The following is a 19,983-nucleotide window of genomic DNA, read 5'->3' as shown; positions in this document are numbered from 1 at the left end:
GGCCAAAAAATAAACAACTTAAAATTCGCAGATGATACCACACTAATCGCTGCTGATGAAAGAGAACTCACAGAGCTGCTACACGGGGTAGAGGAAGAGAGTCGCAAATACGGCCTCCTTATTAATAGGAATAAGACCAAGTTAATGGTTGTTGATCGGGCCAACCTTCTACCAACACCAAGTACACTCCAAAACCTCGAAACAGTCGACGAGTTAATATATCTTGGATCGCCCATCAGTGGAAAGGGCGGATGCGAAGCGGAAATAAGAAGGCGCACACAAATTGCAAAAAATGCAATGACACGCCTTACCACTATATAAAAGGATCGGGGAATTTCGATTGCCACAAAAATGATGCTTGTGCAAACATTAGTGTTCTCGATATTTCCATACGGAGTCGAGTCGTGGACCCTGAAGGCAAGAGAACGGAAGGCAATAATTGATGCCTTTGAGATGTGGTGTTGGCGCTGAATGCTTCGCATTTCTTGGACGGATCACAGGACGAACCAGTCAATCATCCAGAGACTGAAAATAAAGGAACGGCTCTCGACGATATTATGTCTGAGAAGAATTCTGCAGTTTTTTGGACATATTGTCAGGCGCGGACCGGACAACCTGGAGAGACTGGTAGTATAGTATAGTCTAGGTAGTGGTAGTAGAGAGAAAATGAAGCAGAAGAAAAGCGTCTGCGCGATGGAGCGACCAAGTGAAAGTGCTGGGGGGCACCATCCATTCTGCCCTGAGAGAAGCGGAAGATCGAGAAGGATGGAAAGTCTTGGTCGCTCAAAGGATGGCGAAATTTAAATGTGGTCACGATTCTCAGCCATGAGTGGACGACCAAGAAGAAAGAGAGAAATTTAATTGTTTGTCGACACTTCAATTACATTATTAGTATATATGTTAATAATTTGGTATTCAATAATTGATTATAAATCAGATTAATAGAAATGTTTAATTCAAATACGAGTAATTATTACATTATTCTATAAGTTATACGCTCTAACACTTAGTATTGCACATTTATATATTTAGCGTTAATACAATACGGTTGAACCGAAATGCGATATTAGCAGTGAAGGCACATCAAACCTGATTTCAATGCTATAGGTAAAGTTTCCGGCTCGCATTCATCCGGTGTATTGATGCGTACATTGTTATCAGGAGGGAGGGGTGGCTGAAGGCTTTGATTTACTCCTGGGGGTGGGCTGGTGTTATAAGGCCACGAATCTATTGATCGTTTAAGCACTGGAAAGTGCTTTTTGCTTAAGGTCTTTTGTTTCCTTTGATGATTTTTGAGCGACTTGATCAATGATATTGTTATCATTGATTCATAGTAAATCAAAGTTCTTTATTTGGTCAGAAATAAGACGTTTTTGTTATTAAATGCATTCACGGAACTATTATAATAATATGTTATACATTTAACTATATAAACTGACGTTTAACTTTATATACTTCTATATTATCTCATAACCTATTCAGAAAGATTAATTCCAACATTAAAATTAACTCCGGAGTCATTAAAAATTGTAGATAGTGTTAGCAGAGTCGTACATCAAAACCCGTCCGCCTGCAACTTATCGAATACGTCGATGTGACGTCAATGTTATTCATAAAACACACGTTGTCAAATGGAGCTCCGCATATTGGTGGAATGTGACTTTTTAGTTTGAAAAAAAAAACATCTAGTGCTACTAGCAACAAATCGCATGCGTCTCGGGCGGCGAGTCGAAGCCGCTAAAACGCATACACACACTAAGGAATTGGTCATTGCCACATCCCAATATCTAGGTTTTGAGAGGTTAAGCCCCACTGTCGCTTGGTTCCTATGTGCGCGGTCTTCATATCGTCACTGTTCTGGCAGAAGACACTAATTCGAAAAAATTACGTACTGAATTAGTTATACCAAAATGTTCCTTATTTCAAGCTTTACCGCCTGGAAACCTTCTTAATAAATAAACAGTCTTTATTTTAAAGTCATCCTTTTTACGATTGCTTAATAAACTCACATGATAGACCATTTCAAACATTTTAACAATTTCAAAGTCAAATTACTCAAAACTATTATTCTCCAGTTAGTGTGTTCTGCCAGAACAGAGACGATATTATGTTATATCGGAGTGCGCTTTTAGAAGGTTTGATTTATGGCTGTGCGGTAGACGAGGCGAGTTTGGATGTGAGAGCCGGCTAAGAGTTAATTCGGATATGAAACGTCAAAAATAACGTTTCAAAATAAATTAATTAGATTAGGATCGACGATAATTATTATAAATAACCGTAAAAATATCATTATCTTGCAATACTATATCGTGACACTAGCAACACTGCCGTGCATCAAGTTATACTTGCCGCCTTATAAGTCTCTCGTAAAGTTGTGAAATTTATTGTTCAACAAATTTCAATGGCAATGTATCATTATTATACGTTGGTATCGCAATAAACTACGAGTTCATCCATAAGTTTATGTTATTTTATAGGTTATGTTTTGTACGATTTCAAACTGAGAGCAGAATTCATGCGACTTTAAAAGAAGTGTAAATATTGATGAAACTTTCACAAATTAAGCAACGTTTCATATTGATATTACCAGTGGCGAGTCTAGGAATGTGGATGCCCAAAGATGAGTGGTTTCAAAATAATATATGAAATAAAAATAAAACCTTATTTTTAAACTTACAAGAAAAAAGTAAGTACTTGGAAGAATCATATACTGTAACTATACATAATAATTATTATTAAAATATGAAAGTGGTGACGCATAATATTAAAAGTGGTTTGTTTTTTGTGTAAAACTTGACTTGTTACGCCTCTTTTATGTTACTTGCAAGAATTTTGTTACGCTATAGTTAAAATTTAAAAATCGTATTTAAAAAAAATTATTAATTGCATGACTGGTTAGAACAGTTTGGAGGCCCCTTTTCTCATCGTTTGACTATTTGAATGTATTATTATGCATCAAAGAAAATTTCTGCTGGATATTAATACGAGTAGGTAAATTAGTCATAGCACCCTAATTTCAATCGTACATAATAATTTAGTCCACATATAACTTAGAAATTATTTTGAATAACTTGAAAAGATATCTTCTATTCAGCTGAATAACATTTTATTAAAAAAAATGGATTTCAAAGTTGTGCAATATGGAGATGTGAAGAAGAATCATTATCTTCCAGCTTAAGAGCAAGAGTGACTGGATTTTTGTTGTTATTTTTAAGACATCGTTGGAAATCTTTTTTTTAATACTTACCTACCATTAAATAAATATTTAAATGATTCTTCAGTCTCAATTTAATCTCACTAATCAAAAACCTCCGCTCTTGTAGTAATGCGAGGAAAGCGATTTTTACCGAAATGTGAAATATTTTATTTTCAGTTGGCGTCATTTGAAAATATGCATTGCAGTAAAAATCATACGAGCGGTTCAAGAAAAGCACCCTTACATTATTTTTTTAAAATAGGGTGCATGGAAAAATGCGGAAAACACCATACAATATGGAGTTATTCTAGCAACTATTAATATATTACATTTCATATTCTAATATTTTCCAAACATTTTCTGGTATAGATTTAAAAATATTTTTATTTTCTGCTATTTTTATGGGAGATTCCAATTCTGAAATTAAAGATTCGTGCTTATAACATGGTCAAGCGTATTTACCTGAAATAAATAAATATAACCTAAAATAAGCGACTTTTTCTAAATAAATATTATATTGGAAATTAATTATTATTTCAGTTAATAAAAAAATGATTAATTAATTGGCACAGTATTGTCGATGTTATAATTCAGTGATTCCGAATAATGTTGTTTTGAACTTGGTATAAAATTTAGCAATTAGATCGATCAACTTTACTATGTGATAATTTTTACCATGCCACTAACCTGAAATTGCCTTATTTTTTTTGGAAAACTATTTAGTAGTATGTCTTTATAGACACACTTCATCTACTTATTTAATTTACTCTGTGCAATCTTTTTTACTTTAATTAAATCATAAAATTCTCCGTAATGTGTTTTTTTTTTTGTATTTTATCACTTACCTACTTTGACACATACACTAAATGAAAGATTTAGGATAAATTTTATATAACATGTCATACTAATCCCTTAAAAATGTATATCACCTCTTAATTTTGTGTAGAATTAACTGCCACCAGAAAACATCAATTACAAACCCATATACAACAAGGTGACCCACGCAAGTGAATGAGTAACTCAACTATGTAACTAGATAACAAAAAAGTGTGCGAGTGAGTAACACGGGATTTAAGAGTATTTCAAGAGTCCAGGACTTCTTCTAGGTCCTTCCAGGTCCAGAGTCCAGGACTTCTTCTACTCACTAAACCCTGAAGATTAGTGCCTAGCGTTTGGAAATCCACACTATCTATCCTACCCTTACAAACTCAACATTAAAATATAAAGTTCATTAAAATATCGCAATGGTTTTCAAATCCCATAAACTTGTGATGGTTTTAAAAGTATAGTCAGTAATACGTATTAATGGACAGAGAATATAGTTTTAGTAGAAAATTACTAGCTAATTGATAATCTAGAGTCACATACATCAATGAAATAGTATATTTATTGGTTAAAAATGTACCTATAAAAATACTTTCCCCATTCCCATTCTGAAGAAATATTTGCTACTTAGACAATATCACAGTTTATAAACCGCTTCTTTATTATTGCAAAGAAATAAAATCACATCTCATTTAAATAAAAGCTCATCCGCTAAACGAGAGAGGGATGTTACTACCCCCTCTCGATATGCAGGCCATATTTCATTTGCGTTTGATCCTCGAAAATCCCTTTATGTCGTAAAGTCATACAGATGATGGACGCGAGAGTCCACAAAGCCTCAGGATTAGATATATGGAGACGTTTCAATTTACCTATGGGCAAATGCAGCTGTTTACATTCTGAACGACGCTTTGCACCCTCCTAAGACACTAAAATTGATATCGCCGAGACTCAGTGCAATACCACGTATATACAAAACATGAAATAGCAATTTTATTACCTGCATTTCATATTATTTTCAATAAGTAACATCGGAACATATTATTATAAGATCTGTTAATTAATTTCTTTACGTTCTACCTATAGGTACATTTTTATAATATATTTTTTTAAATTACGAAGTGTTATTTAATGTAAGTTTTATTCATCATTTCATATTATCCGTTTGATGATAATATGTACACTTCTTCCAAGAATTTTCACTAAAAACTAGCCATTACTATTTTTTTTTACAATTTTCAATTATGACGTTGTCTCTTTCTTATTTAACTCGTAATTAAATAATGCTAAAAATTAACATTTAATGAATTTCGGTACCTAAGCTATTATTGACAACCTGGGGCAATTGACCCTCATAGTTCTCTACTAAGAAATTTCAACTTCTTCTCTCTACATTTTACAATCACTTTAAATTATACTTACTGCTTTTAAAAAATAGTAAAATGCGAAGTTTAGTTTTGCTTTTAATCCATAATATCCAAAATAGTCAGTGTAAATATATTTATTATTTTATGAGCCAACAAAATGATTACTATTAATTTTCCAAGGCTGTGCTTTTTCGAAATATTATATGGCATTTATGTTGTGATTCAAAGTAATTTCAGATATAAAATATTTGAAATTCATCGTCACATATTAATCGACAATTAGTTAACAGTTTGATTTTTCTCTTATGTAATTAATATACTAAACGTTTAATATGATATTAGTTATTCTAATATTATTCTCTTCAGACGAACAAAGTTTCGAGGGTCCTTGTGAGAATTTCTGCATTTTGTTCTTACGTGGTATTAGACATTTGATTGTGATATTCTATTAGGGGTTGCATATGCTCGGCTAGGGGCGAATAAACGTGAATGGGATAGATGCACTTAGTTAATGTTATTATACACAAATAAATTCAACTTCAATAATATGTTATGATACTATTTGTTTCATAACCTAATACTTAACGTCAGAATGCAGTTTAACAGACTTGTGTTTATAGAACTATATTTTTTTGTTTTAATATTTTCTCTTCGATAAAGATATTTTTTTTATTTAATACTGAAAAAAAAACAAGATTTAAGAATATTACATTCTTCATTATAACACATACTTACATCATTTTGAAAATCCTTGATTTTTTTTGTAAAGTGGGACTCAAACACTCATCTTTCACTTTGCGGGTGAGTAGTCTAGCCCAGTGTACCGCAACCTTTTCATTATCATCAGTATCAGCAGACCCCTCGTGATAAAACTATGTTATTATAGCCACCCTTGTCCTCAAATTTTAATTTATAAATTAAAGGAATGTAAGTACACTTCAATTTTTTTTATATAATAAAGGAATGTAAATTAAAAAAAGTTCCGATAACTAGCTACATATCTGCCGCAAAATTTACGTATAGATATACTAGTAAAAAATGTTTTCTACAGTTTTAAGTACTTAAATAAAGAGAAATCAGTGTTTTAGAATGCAAACTACCCGTCACACACTGCATAATGGAACTACAGCGCTTTTTTTATTTCCAGTCCCATCCGCATTGAAATACATTGATTTAAATTTAAATGGTGAACAACCGTCCTTTGAAAAGATTATTTCAGACTTCGTAACAATTGTGAGAATTCTGTGTACAATCAAAAAAAATATTTATATTGATTGCAATTTGCAATTCTATTTTATTTGTATAATATGTATGGTTTAATAAATATTTGTTTTAACCGTTTTTTTTGACCACCGGTTGCGTAACACTGGTCTAACCCTAACCTATATGGACAATTTTGATCGATATCTAAAAGGTTAGAATACTCACATAGAAAGTTAAATATGTAAATTTGAGTCCTATTCGATCCAACCCTCTTTCTAGATATTTTTCTAGTAACTAAGTTTCTGAGTTTTTTCTGGAATGAAATACATTAATGGAATTTGGCTTTAAAGAGTTCTTTATTTTATTATGAAAAATAAATACCTACTCTTGTTTTTGCTTACAAGGTGATTCTCTTGTTTATTGAATATTTTCGTTTAACATATTAGGTATTTCGAGTAGCACTACATACAGAGAGATAATGCTCATATTACATAGGGATATTGAGATTTACTTTGATACGATAGTAAACAATTGGTTGTTCGTGAACCGCTCAATCCATATTCAAATAAACGCAATAGTAAAGAAAAAACTTACTATACTTTGTCATGATATGATTACCTATAACAGGCATGTTCAATCTAATATACTCTCATATTTTAATTATTGTAGTTTATTTCGAGAAGCACACTGAGATGTTACAAATTAACCAAAGACACATTGCACTCATCACTATTCTCATACGTTGGAAAAGCTTTCTGCGCGATGGCAGAGTTAGAATATTTATATATTCTCATATATCACTTTTGCAGCAGGCCGTGAGTGATGCAATACGATTTAAGTGATACGAAGAGGTTACGTGTTGTTTCTTATGATTAACTTGAAAACGATTTTCGTGTTAGTAATCTAGTTAAGGAAATAAACACCGGACTGGTATATGCTTCCACTTCAAAATCCCAATAAAATCATATATTAGCTACAACTTAATCTACAAACATTTCTCTTTTCACGAGTGAATGTATAGATATATAGTATATATAGTATATGGTGTGATCGACCAAAATTCAGACTGCAATAATTGACTGTGATTGACGCTTTGGACATGTTTGACTTATATTATTGGTTGGGAAATAAGAAAAAACTAATTTTAGTGAGTTGATAAAATACACAATATGATATACTCATTAAAAATTATATGATGATATGAAGCAGTGTAATATGGTTTTAATACAAGACAAAACAATGCATACTTACTCTTACTATTAGTATTATTATAAATAAGCTTTATATCATGGTTATACGAGTATAATATTATTATTAATATAATGTTAACCAGATTATACTATCACTACAAATGTATAAGGGTAGATTTTAATGATTATTTATAGTTCTCAAAATGTCTAGACTCTAGACATAGAACACAGGCTATGATTAAAAACAAGGTTTGCACGTGTGATGAAAATATTGTATAATATTATTATATTGAGTTACGAATAACCATAATAATGTCTTACTAAAATTTCTTTAGTAATAATATTGTCAACACTACCCTGACTGCTTTGTTGCCAAATATATTATATTGAATGATTACGGTCATTTTTTTTCGATCAAGATATCCAAAGAAACCCATAAAAATATGTAGGGGAAGGGTGTGTAAATTTATTGACATGTAATCTTAAAAAGACTTCTCAATACTATTTCCCCTTATTGCACACAGCGTATATATTATTTTTAGTACATATAAATTGAGGCCGTTATGCACGGAATGCCACGAATCATTATACGCTATTTTGCTGTTTATCGGGTGTTTAATGGATAGTGAAAAAATAAACAAGCTTAGTGGTGAAATTAGTGACATTTTTTATACGTCAGTGTCAAATAGAAAGAACACATAAAACAACAACCGTGAAGCTATGCAAGCGTTTGCGGGTATTTAAATATTTTTAGTATCGATTAAATAATATGCAAACGCAAAAGACTAACACTATGAATTGAATGCGTCATTTATAATATTATTATAACAGTTTTGACATTTATTATCGTAAAGCAAGCGAATTCATTACACATCGTGTCTTACTAGATACACTGTATTCGCAATGCGTCAATTTACTGATATTGCACTGATTGAATGATTGGTAAATTATATGATATGGTTGTTAAATTTTAATTAATAATAATTATTTTACTCATTTTTGTGCAATCCGGGTTTCGCTTTACGGTATCTTCAAGCACAATGAGCACTCACCAATAGTATACGTATTATCTGTCAGTGTGTATTTACCATTGGTGAGTACGCATAGTGCCGGAATATGCCGAAAGGCGAAACCCGAGTGCCAAAAAATTATATTTAAAACAATTAATATTAAAATTCCATAAAATACCCTCAGTAAATAGGATTATTTTGTTCAGATATTTAAGGTTTTAATAAAACTATACTATTTTATGTAAAATTACAAAATATTTTAATAATTATTATCGGATAATAGATGTTAAAAAACTGACACAAATGATTACGGAACGCAATATATCACAAATTAAGATTTTTGTGGCTGTCGTTATATTTTGATTCAACCTAACACGGCATTCTAGACGTCTAGAGATTAGGCAGGCAACTAAATAAAAATAGAATATTTTAATAAGATCACTAATAAAATGAAAACAAAGTAAATAATAAAAATGACAAAAAGGTGTGCGACGGCCGGGAATCGAACCCGGATCAACTGCTTGGAAGGCAACTATGCTGACCATTACACCACCATCGCCCGTGTACGAGTTCATAAAATTTCGGTTCAAATCAACATACTGTTAGAATAAAACTATTATTATTATCTTTCAGTAAGTATTGTCAGCTAATTCTTGATAACTAGGAACTAGGAGGTACCTACATAATAATATTAGATATATTCATTTTATTGATAGTAAAGTGAAGTGCTTTGCTACTGATGATTTGCTTGAGGCAAATACGAAAGGTAAACGTAAATTTTACTGATTAAAAATTATTTTAATATAAAATATTAAAAAGATTTTTTTTTATAACGTAGGTACAATTAAAAACAAGAATTATTATATTAGTAATACTATGCGATCGTTAAATGTAGACTTCAGCTTTGGTGTGGTTACAATACCCACAATACCTCGATTAGACATAAATTTAAGGATTTTATGTTATGCAGGTACATTGTTATTTCTGTTTTTAAATTAAAACAATATATTTTATATACTTATTTATAATTTATTTTATATATTTATATTATATAAGTATGTAAGTACCTAAAGCTACAAATGATTTTAAATTAATCTAAGACATTCTACACATTTTATTACATTATTTATTATTAATTTTAACAGTTTTCATTTGCTGTAAGTTTCTATTTGATTTTTTGAGTATGTTTAGATATACATTAATTATTTAAAACATTTCAATATTTGTAAATAATTATTAGTGAAGTCTAAAAAAATATAGAATAGGCGCTTACTAACATTACATTCTCCCTTTTTTATTCGAATAATTTATTTAGGGAGATGCTTATAGGTACCACCAGTGACACCTAGCGGAAAAATACGAAGCTTGCAATTTGAGACATTTTTTTTTGATAATTTACAATTTATGTAACTAAAAACATTAAAAAGATTTTTTTTAAGTCAAAAATAAACTCAATCAAGCTTCAATATTGGGACCATACCTAAAATAAAATTTGATATAATTAATAAGGATTTCAAATCATACACATTTATAATTTTATGAAAATTGACGTTTTATAAAATAAATAAAAAAATATTAAAACGATGAATTAGTCAAAAATCTAAACGTCAAAAAATAGAAAACTTAATAAACTAATAAATATAACCATAAAATGTAATGTAATAATAAGATGTGACTCTGCAATAAATTCACATTTTTTTTACAATAATTGTAAGTTTGTCTTTGACTCAAAAAAATCTTCTTAATGTTTTCAGATAAGTAGATATTTATTAATTGATACAGTTAAAATTGTAAATTATCAATAAAAAATCCCAAATTGCAAGCTTCGTATTTTTCCGCTAGGTTCTCTGTTGGCATAAGGATCCTCCTTAAATAATTGTTACAATAAGTTAGCCGTCTAAACAGTCAAAACTGTCTATCTCGCTCTAAAATTTAGCACACCCAAGAGAGGTGCTGTTAAAACATAGCACTTATTGTAACAATTACAACTAATTTCTTTAATAATTGTGTTAACTGTCAATACATGGTGGAACTGCATTGTATAATTGATTAATACTAGGTTGAAAATGTCCCTTTGAGGCGGACGAAACCGGTCCAAATTTATTAAATAAAAAGTGGAATAAGTACAAAAAAAATGCGTTTTATTAATAATAATCTATAATTACAGCTAACTTATTGCAATTGTTACAATAAGTGCTAATACTTCGATAAAAAAACTACCCTCGATGGCTACCGATAGCGGCTGATGGCAGTCTTATGTATATAATAGATGCATTGGTATTTTTAAAAAGAAAATATTTTACATAACATCGAATATAAAATCGCAAACAAGTCAATGTACTGTGATTAACTAAAATTATATTATTTGCAAAATCTGTAATAGATCGCATAGGTTAACATTGCCTATTTTATATTATTGACTCCGAGTAAATAATGTATTATTAATTAGCTAATTGAGATCCAATTTATTATACGCTAACCCATTCACGACGTACTTGGTACGTACCGTATACGTCTATAGAACGCGTTTTCCGAGAAATATTTTCTTTAGTGGGAAATTGAAAACGTTCCCATATTCTGAGAGAGGAAAGCATTAGTGATTCTTACACGTTTTTAGCTTATTTTACTCCATTTGTATTCCTGCGCACGCGTCCCGGGCCATTAGCTTTTCGTGGGCATGGCCTTTTCGTATCCTAGTTGAAAGATCATGTTATAATAATATATTTCCAAATAGTATCATCCTTTTTTATTAAACCAGTTGAGATATTAAGTTATAAAAAGATTTTTTTACACTAATTATAGGTTATGTAGTTCACATAGTATTTTGCGATGGATCTTAATAAAGTATTTTTTTTAATATACTTAATATAAACCAGACCTTGTTTTTTCAAACAAAGTGATTCTGTTATCATAATTAATAGAGGTAAGTTAATTACATAGGTACCTATTTTGTATATTTTGATATAAAAAAGGATTTTAAGTTATACACAAGTATATTTTTTATAAAAATCGATGTTCTTTTAACCCATAGCTTAGGGGCCGCACAAAATTGTGTTTTTGCTAATTACTTTTCAAATGCAAATTAACACGTTAATTACAAAATTAATTAAAAGGGCCCGTAAGCATTGGGTTAAATAAACATAACAAATATTAAAACTATGACTTAGTCAAAAATCTCTTCATAACATTATAGAAAATTTAATAAACTAAATTTTAATAATCAACATGATCAGAAAATAAAATGTAATAATAAAATGGGATCTTTTAATCTATTCACATTTTATAATATTTTTTTAAAATTGTAAGTTTATCTATGACTTAAAATAAAAAATATTTTACTTTTTCATGTTTTCGGATTACATATTCATCAATAAAAATAGAGTTTAAATTGTAAATTATCAAAAAAAATATTTCAAATTGCAAGCTTTGTATTTTTCCACTAGATGACTCTGTTAAGTAGAGAATTCGCCTTAAGTTGTATTATAGTACTTATTATTTATATTGAGAGTTTTAGACCATGTTTTTCCTTTGATTAAAAAAAACACCAGAATTATATATTTTATGTAGTGTCTTTGTGTTATATAGTATTTCGTGACGTTTTTGGAGGTAATCTTCGTAATTCGAGAGCTCATCGTTATTTTTATAGTATTCGGCAGTCGTTAATGGCCTACTGTATTAGAGGTGTTGCCATCACATGAACAGCAATCATCGTCTACTAGTTTGAATTTTTTTAGATATGCTCTCAGTACTCAGTGACCTCTTAGTATCTGTGCAAGTTCGTATGATATTTTTTATGTTTCTAGCAAGAACAGTGATTATATTTGAAATAATCAAAGTTTGAATAAGTTAATAATGCTACAGCCACCTCGGAATACAAACAAAAACAGGATGTGCACAGTAAAGATACTTATTGTGTACATACAAAGTTTTTTTAAATGCACACGTGGAATGGATAGGAGAGACTATTTAATCGTACTTCGTGATATATGGAGAATTCGTTTGTCATCTCTCTGTCAGACCTCAAAAGAGATGGAAGGGTAGATAGATGTAACTTTCGTTTAAAAAATCTAAATATAAATTAAATATAAGACGTGTTTATATATTTTACAACGTTTTCATTAGCTCGTATTCTTGTTTATCCGGTGGTTGTTTGTCCAGTACAAATCTTGCAATCGATTTTTAACTAACTTCTCGACTAGCTAGACATTTGAAACTTTTAGAATATATCAGGGCACGATGCCAATGCATTCTTTTAATACTTTTAGCCATCTTTCATTTTCAGTTAATTCTGTTATGTATGGAAAGTTATTTCAGAAAAATCTGTAAAAAGTAAAAGACTATTATTGGTTACTAAGGGGGTGGTCCTAGCAACAAAATTATTAATATATACGTGCATTACTATGGAAATCAAAATGAAATGTCAAAATGACATTTCAGTATTCTATATTTCTTTGTTTGTTCTTTATTTACTTAATATCAAATACAAGTTTGAGCATATTGAGCATAATAATTCAACAGAAAATTTTAAAACGTTGTATATTCAAAGTTCTTTTTATCTTGTAATTATTTAGACTGTAATTAATATGAAATCTGATATCCGAGCACCAAATAATATATTTAAAGTTTGGGATTTTTTATATAAATAAAATAATCCTTGAAAGACATTATTCATTTTAGATTTCACAATAGTATTGTTTACTCTTGGTCATTTTCAGAGTTTGCCCAACTGAAAAAAATCTTCATACTTCACACCACAAGGTTTTCTGTTGAAGTAATATAGTAAAACATATTTTTTCATCTTTTGTGGCACTTGGAACAATAGTCCTTTTAGCGTCTCGTGTTTGACTCTGCTCGAGACGTGGAAATATGCTTTTATCACGCCCTCTTTATGTTTTCGGGTTTATCTAAATGTCAGGAAATATTTCGCTACATTATTGTGCAATATTTCACGAAAATTATACAATAATTTAGTGTCATTGTAAAATTACGTTCGTAATTTGTGACTGATGTTACCGCGAAGAACTGAAATGTCTGTCCACAAACTCGAAAGTCACAAAAATCAAAAAAGTGTCGATCAGCGTTGTTGCGATCTACGCGTTGCAGGTCAAACATAGTCAAGAGGTGCATAATAACAATATGACGCTAGTCCAAAAGAAATAGCGTGACTTTGCCTTTACAGTATGATCTGATGCTGACTTGAACATGGCAGGATGAACTGCTAATAAATTCATAATTATAATATATTTTGTTCTAAGTACATAATATATTAATAATAATTAAATGGTAAATAACAACCCTTGATGTATTAAAATAGTCGTAGAATTTGTACTTCTACTCTGCTGTATGTGTTACGCCGAATGTGCGAAATTGACTATTACATGAAATGGGCAAAATTATCTGCCGAGTGCATGGATTCGTCAGTAATTTTTCTGCCTAGTTCATGCATTGGGTAAATTAGATAATAGCGCTCCGGTGGTGTTTTTTGCAACTAAACCAAATGTGTCAAATGCTCATGCATTGGCCAAAATAGATAGTGGCGGCTCCGGTGGTGTTTTTTGCAACTAATCAAACTAACCAAATGTATCAAATGTCATTGATTATATAAAAATATATCAATCAATAACTACAATGACGTTCATTTCCATTTACTATACCCAAAAACAACCTAGAACTATAATATCATAACGGAAGAATTTTATTAAAAGGTATTTTTGCGATTTGATTCGTGCTTGGGTATCAGGCTATTGTCGATTGTTTGTTTGTGATAGTATGATTTGATAGTTTGTTGACAGTTGTTAGCTAACCTCAAAACGGACATTCAGTTGAATTCAGAATTACAAAACCTAGCCTAACCTAACCTAATCTAACCTCAAAATTGTATATCACAATTAGTGCATATTTACTTAAATGTCACCACATGCAGAAAATTTACTAAAACTGTTACATGTCCAATTAGTAATTATATTATATTATTATTATTAATAATAATATATTTTATGTCCAATTATAACTAATAAAACCATCCGTATTAAATTTACTTTTTCTACTGTCATGTTGATAGTTTAAGAATTCCATTCGACGAATTCACGCACTCAGAAATAAGGCAACAGGCTTGACTGTTACATTAATTAGGCAAAATTTTGCCCATTTCATGTAAAAGTCAATTTCGCACATTCGGCGTAACATATATACAAACATTCAATATAATTTAATTAAATCTTGAATGACAATATCCCGAAAAATAATGAGTTTTTTGAACATATTGTTCGGCATGGATCAAATAACCTGTTTTTAGTGAAGCAGTTTATTTCAATCTACCCTAAAAGAAGCAGAAAACCATGAAGGGTGAAAGTCTTGGTCGCTCTGAAGATGGCTAAATTTTTAGGTGGTTACGATCCTCAACCATGAAAGAACTACCAAGAAGAGAAATTTTTGTACACGGATAACAACAGATGGCTTAATCTTAATTTCATTAAAAACTTAATTGTTCATCAATTTACAAGACATTCCCCTTTACTACTACTATACTCTACTGTAGTATGGTACCGGTAGTATTTATTGATAAACAGGAGAATACAAAGTATTTACATTGACTATTATTATATAGCTGGATTTTGTGATAAAAAATTCTGTCGATATTCAATAGGAACTTATATTCTGGATTGTAAATCAATAATGTGCCGGAAAACATTTCATTCGAGCAGATGAAACATAACCCTTTGCGTATTTGATTTTGCGGTATTTCCAAGAAGGTTTGCACTTGTAAATACGATATACTATGATCTGTTTCAGACACAAAATGACAACGCTTTCTATAAATTGAATTTCACGACTGGACTGTCAGAAATATCTCGGACTGTTATTCAAATCTTATCGCAATGAAACGGTTTCCATAACACATTTATTGAAAAGATAATATTTAATACGAGTACCTTAATTGCTTAATTATTACGGATTACATTATAATGAAAGAAAAATTAGATTTATTGTACCTATTTCAATTAAGTTTGTCTTATATAATAATACTAGCTGACCCGGCAAACGTTGTTCTGCCATATAAATTATTTCTAGTGAATATTTTGGTTGTTAAATAAAAAATAACGAATCTATCGTAAGTGTGTGGGGATGGGATCTATGACAGAAAGAGGAATAGAGCGCTGTAGACGATGACCGCCGATAAAAACAAAAAAACACCAACCAATCATTTTCTCAATTCAAAATGAGTAATGATGTTCATAATGAATGAATTACCTGTGACAGGATCTCGTTGTTTAATCTTTATGCAATATCCGTCTTTTCCCTTCCAGAAAATTTGCGGATATTGGAGAGCGTCGTATGAACGGTGTGTGTCAGCGATGAACTCCAGATTATTGTTTCTTCTTCGAATCACGATTTCTCGCGTCGATGTGCGGTCGCCAACCACGATTCCAGCAATGTCGTCAACAACAGTCGCATTGAATCGACGTACGTGCTCTCCAGCTGGTGTTTTATCAGGATTGATGGCAATAGCGTGATTGTCACTTTGCAATTCGTGTATGTGTGCTTTGAAGAATTTCAATAATTCATTGTCCTCATTCAACAGGGCGTCCAGTTCGCCGACGATGCGCCTGGCATTAGGCAAATTGAGGCTATTGTAGCCGCAACGTGCATCCACATGATTGATGTCCTCACCGCCGCGTTGATTTTGAACGTAGAATGGAATTGTTGACCATTAGCCGCAGTATTGTGAACTATTTCTGTTGCTCCGGACGAAGTCATTTGGAAGCATGAATTGAATGTGCGAATGGACTTCAGGAATAGGTTTGAATCTGGAACCGTGCCGATGAGCAAGCCGTTCAATGGTTCTGGTGGTATCTCAATTTCTGGTAGTTGCACTTTTCCTGATGCGCAACACATCCCGGCTGACTCATGTTTGAATTTGAGCGCATGACAATGGGGACATTCTTTGTCCATAGCACCAATCAGCACTTTCGGATGAGCGGAATATTCAATATCTGGCTCGTACTCGAATGCGAGACGAAGGAACGAAGCGGATGTAAATGTTCGATGTACTTGTTGGCGTTGTCGGTCATTTGCTCTGCGTGTGTTAACTACGAACCGGCGCGCTTGGCTCCGTTCCAATTGTCGTTGTTGATTTCGTTCAGCTCGTGCCTCTTGTGATTGAGATGCACGCAATCGCGACATACTTACACGCACGTTTTTGTTATCTTGTTAGATTTGTTCGTCTGTTCTTTCTGCTCTAATATTTCGCATGTTTGTTGCTTTATTTGTTCGACGGCCCAAATGGCCCCCCTTGCGTCTTGCTGGAATTGTGCAGTGTAATACACGCACATAAAAATAAATAAATTTAAATAAATCGTACAAAATTTTGCACGCACTGCGTTGTGATATGCCGAATGAAATGTCAAAATGACGCGACGCTTCTCTTGAATTCTTCTCGGACGTAGCGCCATCTGTCATTCAACAACATAAAGAATTTCGTTCTGTTTGAAATACGAACGACGGTTAAATTTGTTCATACAAAAATAATAAAATCGCGATTAAAAAATGGGAGCGTGGAGGTAGGAGAGTGAAAATTTTGGGTTATAGGTAATTTTTTATGCCAATTAATAAAAAAAATACAAAAAAAATTGTCAAAAAAATAAAAGAAAATTTTTCTGGATAGAGATACCCTAATCACCTAGCGGTATGAAATATACTTGTTGACCTATTCTCATACCTAAAAAATATACATAAAAAATTTCATAAAAATCGGTCGAGCCATTTCGGAGGAGTTCGACCACAAACATCGTGACACGAGATTTTTATATAGGTATATAGAGAAGTATATTAAAATAAAAATGCAACCGGGTGTAACTGGGTGTACAGTGGTATGACTGCAGGAGTAACGATGAGATAAGAGAGCGGACCAAGTAGTCTCTCATCATGCTTAGAGTAAAGAGGTGACATGAGACTAGGCTAGGCCCTTTACTGAAGATACTCCAAGAGAATTTCAAGCTTGCTTGCCTGTTCTCCAAGCCAACCGGTTTTAGACATCTTAGAAGGCCGCTAAATACTCAAGCCTCAAGAGAATTTCAATTTGGCTTATCTGTTATTCAAGCATATCGGATTTTGGTGTCCTGTAATGCCAATCAATGGTATCCAATGAGGACGCAAAAAGATTGGCGAGCCAAAGGGATTCTTAATACGGTCACATATTGAACATATAATAAAAAAAACCAGGAGCAATGTTGCAATTCTCTTCCGTGCCAACTAGTGAGGCCAATATCGACAAAGTGACGTTATTCGGCTAGCCAAAACGAATCAAAAAGCAGGTTCTGCATATAATGCACCATTTTTATATTATACTTGCGCCCCGTGTCAAGCGAAATTTGTTACACGTGACATGCAGATGTTTTTTCTACCAAAAATGTCCCACAGATGCTATGTGCGGCAGTATATTAAGTTAGATTATATTTTGTTAATGATAATAAAATCACAACTACAAATTTGATGTATATGCAACATCCAAGGCTGCAGACACACGGTATTGCTGTCGAAGTCAATCAATTAGATTCAAATAAGACCCTGCATCGACGCATGTCTACGCACGTCCACTGTAATGCCGTGTGTCTGCAGCCTAAGGGTGGCGGACATGACTACAGATAAAAAAGTTACCTATTTAAAAATATCTACCTACTACATATACAATACTATAACTAGATTACTTTATTTAGTTTATATTATTAGAATTTATCAATGTTAACACTAATATTAGATTCGTAATTTGAATGTGGTGACATCTACTCTATGTTGATTCCTATTTGAGGATTAGGCCGGAACTGACTTCGGGTGATCTTATAACTAGAAGTTAGCTTAACTTTTAGTAATACTAAAATTTGATTGTAGGTATTTTATGTTTGATGTAGATTTAAGAATACTGTTGTAAAATTTTAACTACCTAGCCTAACTGTCATTTTAAAAATTCAACCGTACTTATATCTATTTTCGTTCATCGCCAACGCTGAATGAGTTTTTATACCTGAAATTCTGGTAGCGCGGACATAGTCATATGGGTGGCATCAGTTTAATGCTCTGATTCTAGAATACTTATTGTAAAATTTACAAGGCTGTATCACATTTATATATATATTTTTTTTTAATACCCTTTCAAAGCAAGTCATTCTTTTAGGATGCGTCCACCCCCAGTCTTGTTAGTAACCAGTTAGTAACGTGTAGTGTTATTTTAGTTACAAACTAGTAATAAAATTAAATATTTTATTATGTTGAAGAATATTCGCAAACAATAAAAATACAGAACTATTTTTAAATATTCGTGGAATCAAAAGGAACAAGTGAAAAAGTGATTCATTTGTTTTAAAACAAATGAAAACAATAAAAAGTGAAGGCACGACTCATTATTTTTTTAAGTAAATAAAAATGCAGTAAACTGCATTACCGCTCGAGATTTCATTTATTATTTTCGCCAATTGATGTCACTACAAACGTTAATCTTTAAATAATAAAAATAGGAAGTGTGTTGTCTCCAGACACTGTTGTGTTGAATTGAGTATAATATAAATGAACGTGGATTCTTAAACTAACACAAATAAAGTCTTTAAAAATAATGTATTTCGCGATGAGGTTATCTGAACAGTGACTGATAGCCTCCATTTATTGCTGTTTTTCTTACAAAGCTACAATCACGAATAAGTGTTTGTTTTTCACGTGTAAGCACGTACGTCTACTAACACACGTACATATGAAAACTTTTACATTGGTATCAATTTGTGAAATCTCTCTATACCCTGCATGACGTCCTGATACTTTTAGCTGATTTGATATTTCCAATTTATCACCCTAGAGCAATGCGTGCTGAGCGATTCATCTAAGAATATCAGCTGTGATAAAAAATCTCTCCAATTAATATACCGTAATAATATAATGTTTATTTCATTTATAAAATATAAAGTTTGCTTATTTGTTTTTTCCGTAAATTTTGAATTTTCAGCACAGGATTCAATTTTTATTTGGTGTTCTATTGTTTAATTTTTACTGCTGTCAGAATTTTTTTCATGACAAACATACATTGATATTAAAATACTTCTAATTTATATTATGTTGTAAAATAGTTAATAATAAAGATATTGAACGGATAGTGACATTGGGTACAATAATGAAGACAACATATCGATTGTGCTGCACAAGTCAAA

At 31.6% G+C, this 19,983-nt stretch overlaps 1 protein-coding gene and 1 non-coding gene across 2 annotated transcripts in view; both read right to left on the bottom strand.

The window, feature by feature from the left end:
* Positions 1-19,983, bottom strand: part of LOC147073889 (uncharacterized) — a 670,186-nt gene that overhangs the window by 51,839 nt on the left and 598,364 nt on the right. The gene's annotated exons all lie outside the window — the stretch shown is intronic.
* TRNAG-UCC (transfer RNA glycine (anticodon UCC)) lies at positions 9,279-9,350 on the bottom strand. The gene has a single exon. It is a non-coding gene; the product is annotated as a tRNA-Gly (tRNA).

This window comes from Rhyacophila brunnea, unplaced genomic scaffold, assembly GCF_057557595.1.
Source record: "Rhyacophila brunnea isolate RB1 unplaced genomic scaffold, BYU_Rbru_1.0 scaffold_17, whole genome shotgun sequence".
NCBI classification, from domain to species: Eukaryota; Metazoa; Arthropoda; class Insecta; order Trichoptera; family Rhyacophilidae; genus Rhyacophila; species Rhyacophila brunnea.
Note: the sequence above shows the minus strand (reverse complement) of the source record. Positions and strands in the feature narration are given on the sequence as shown.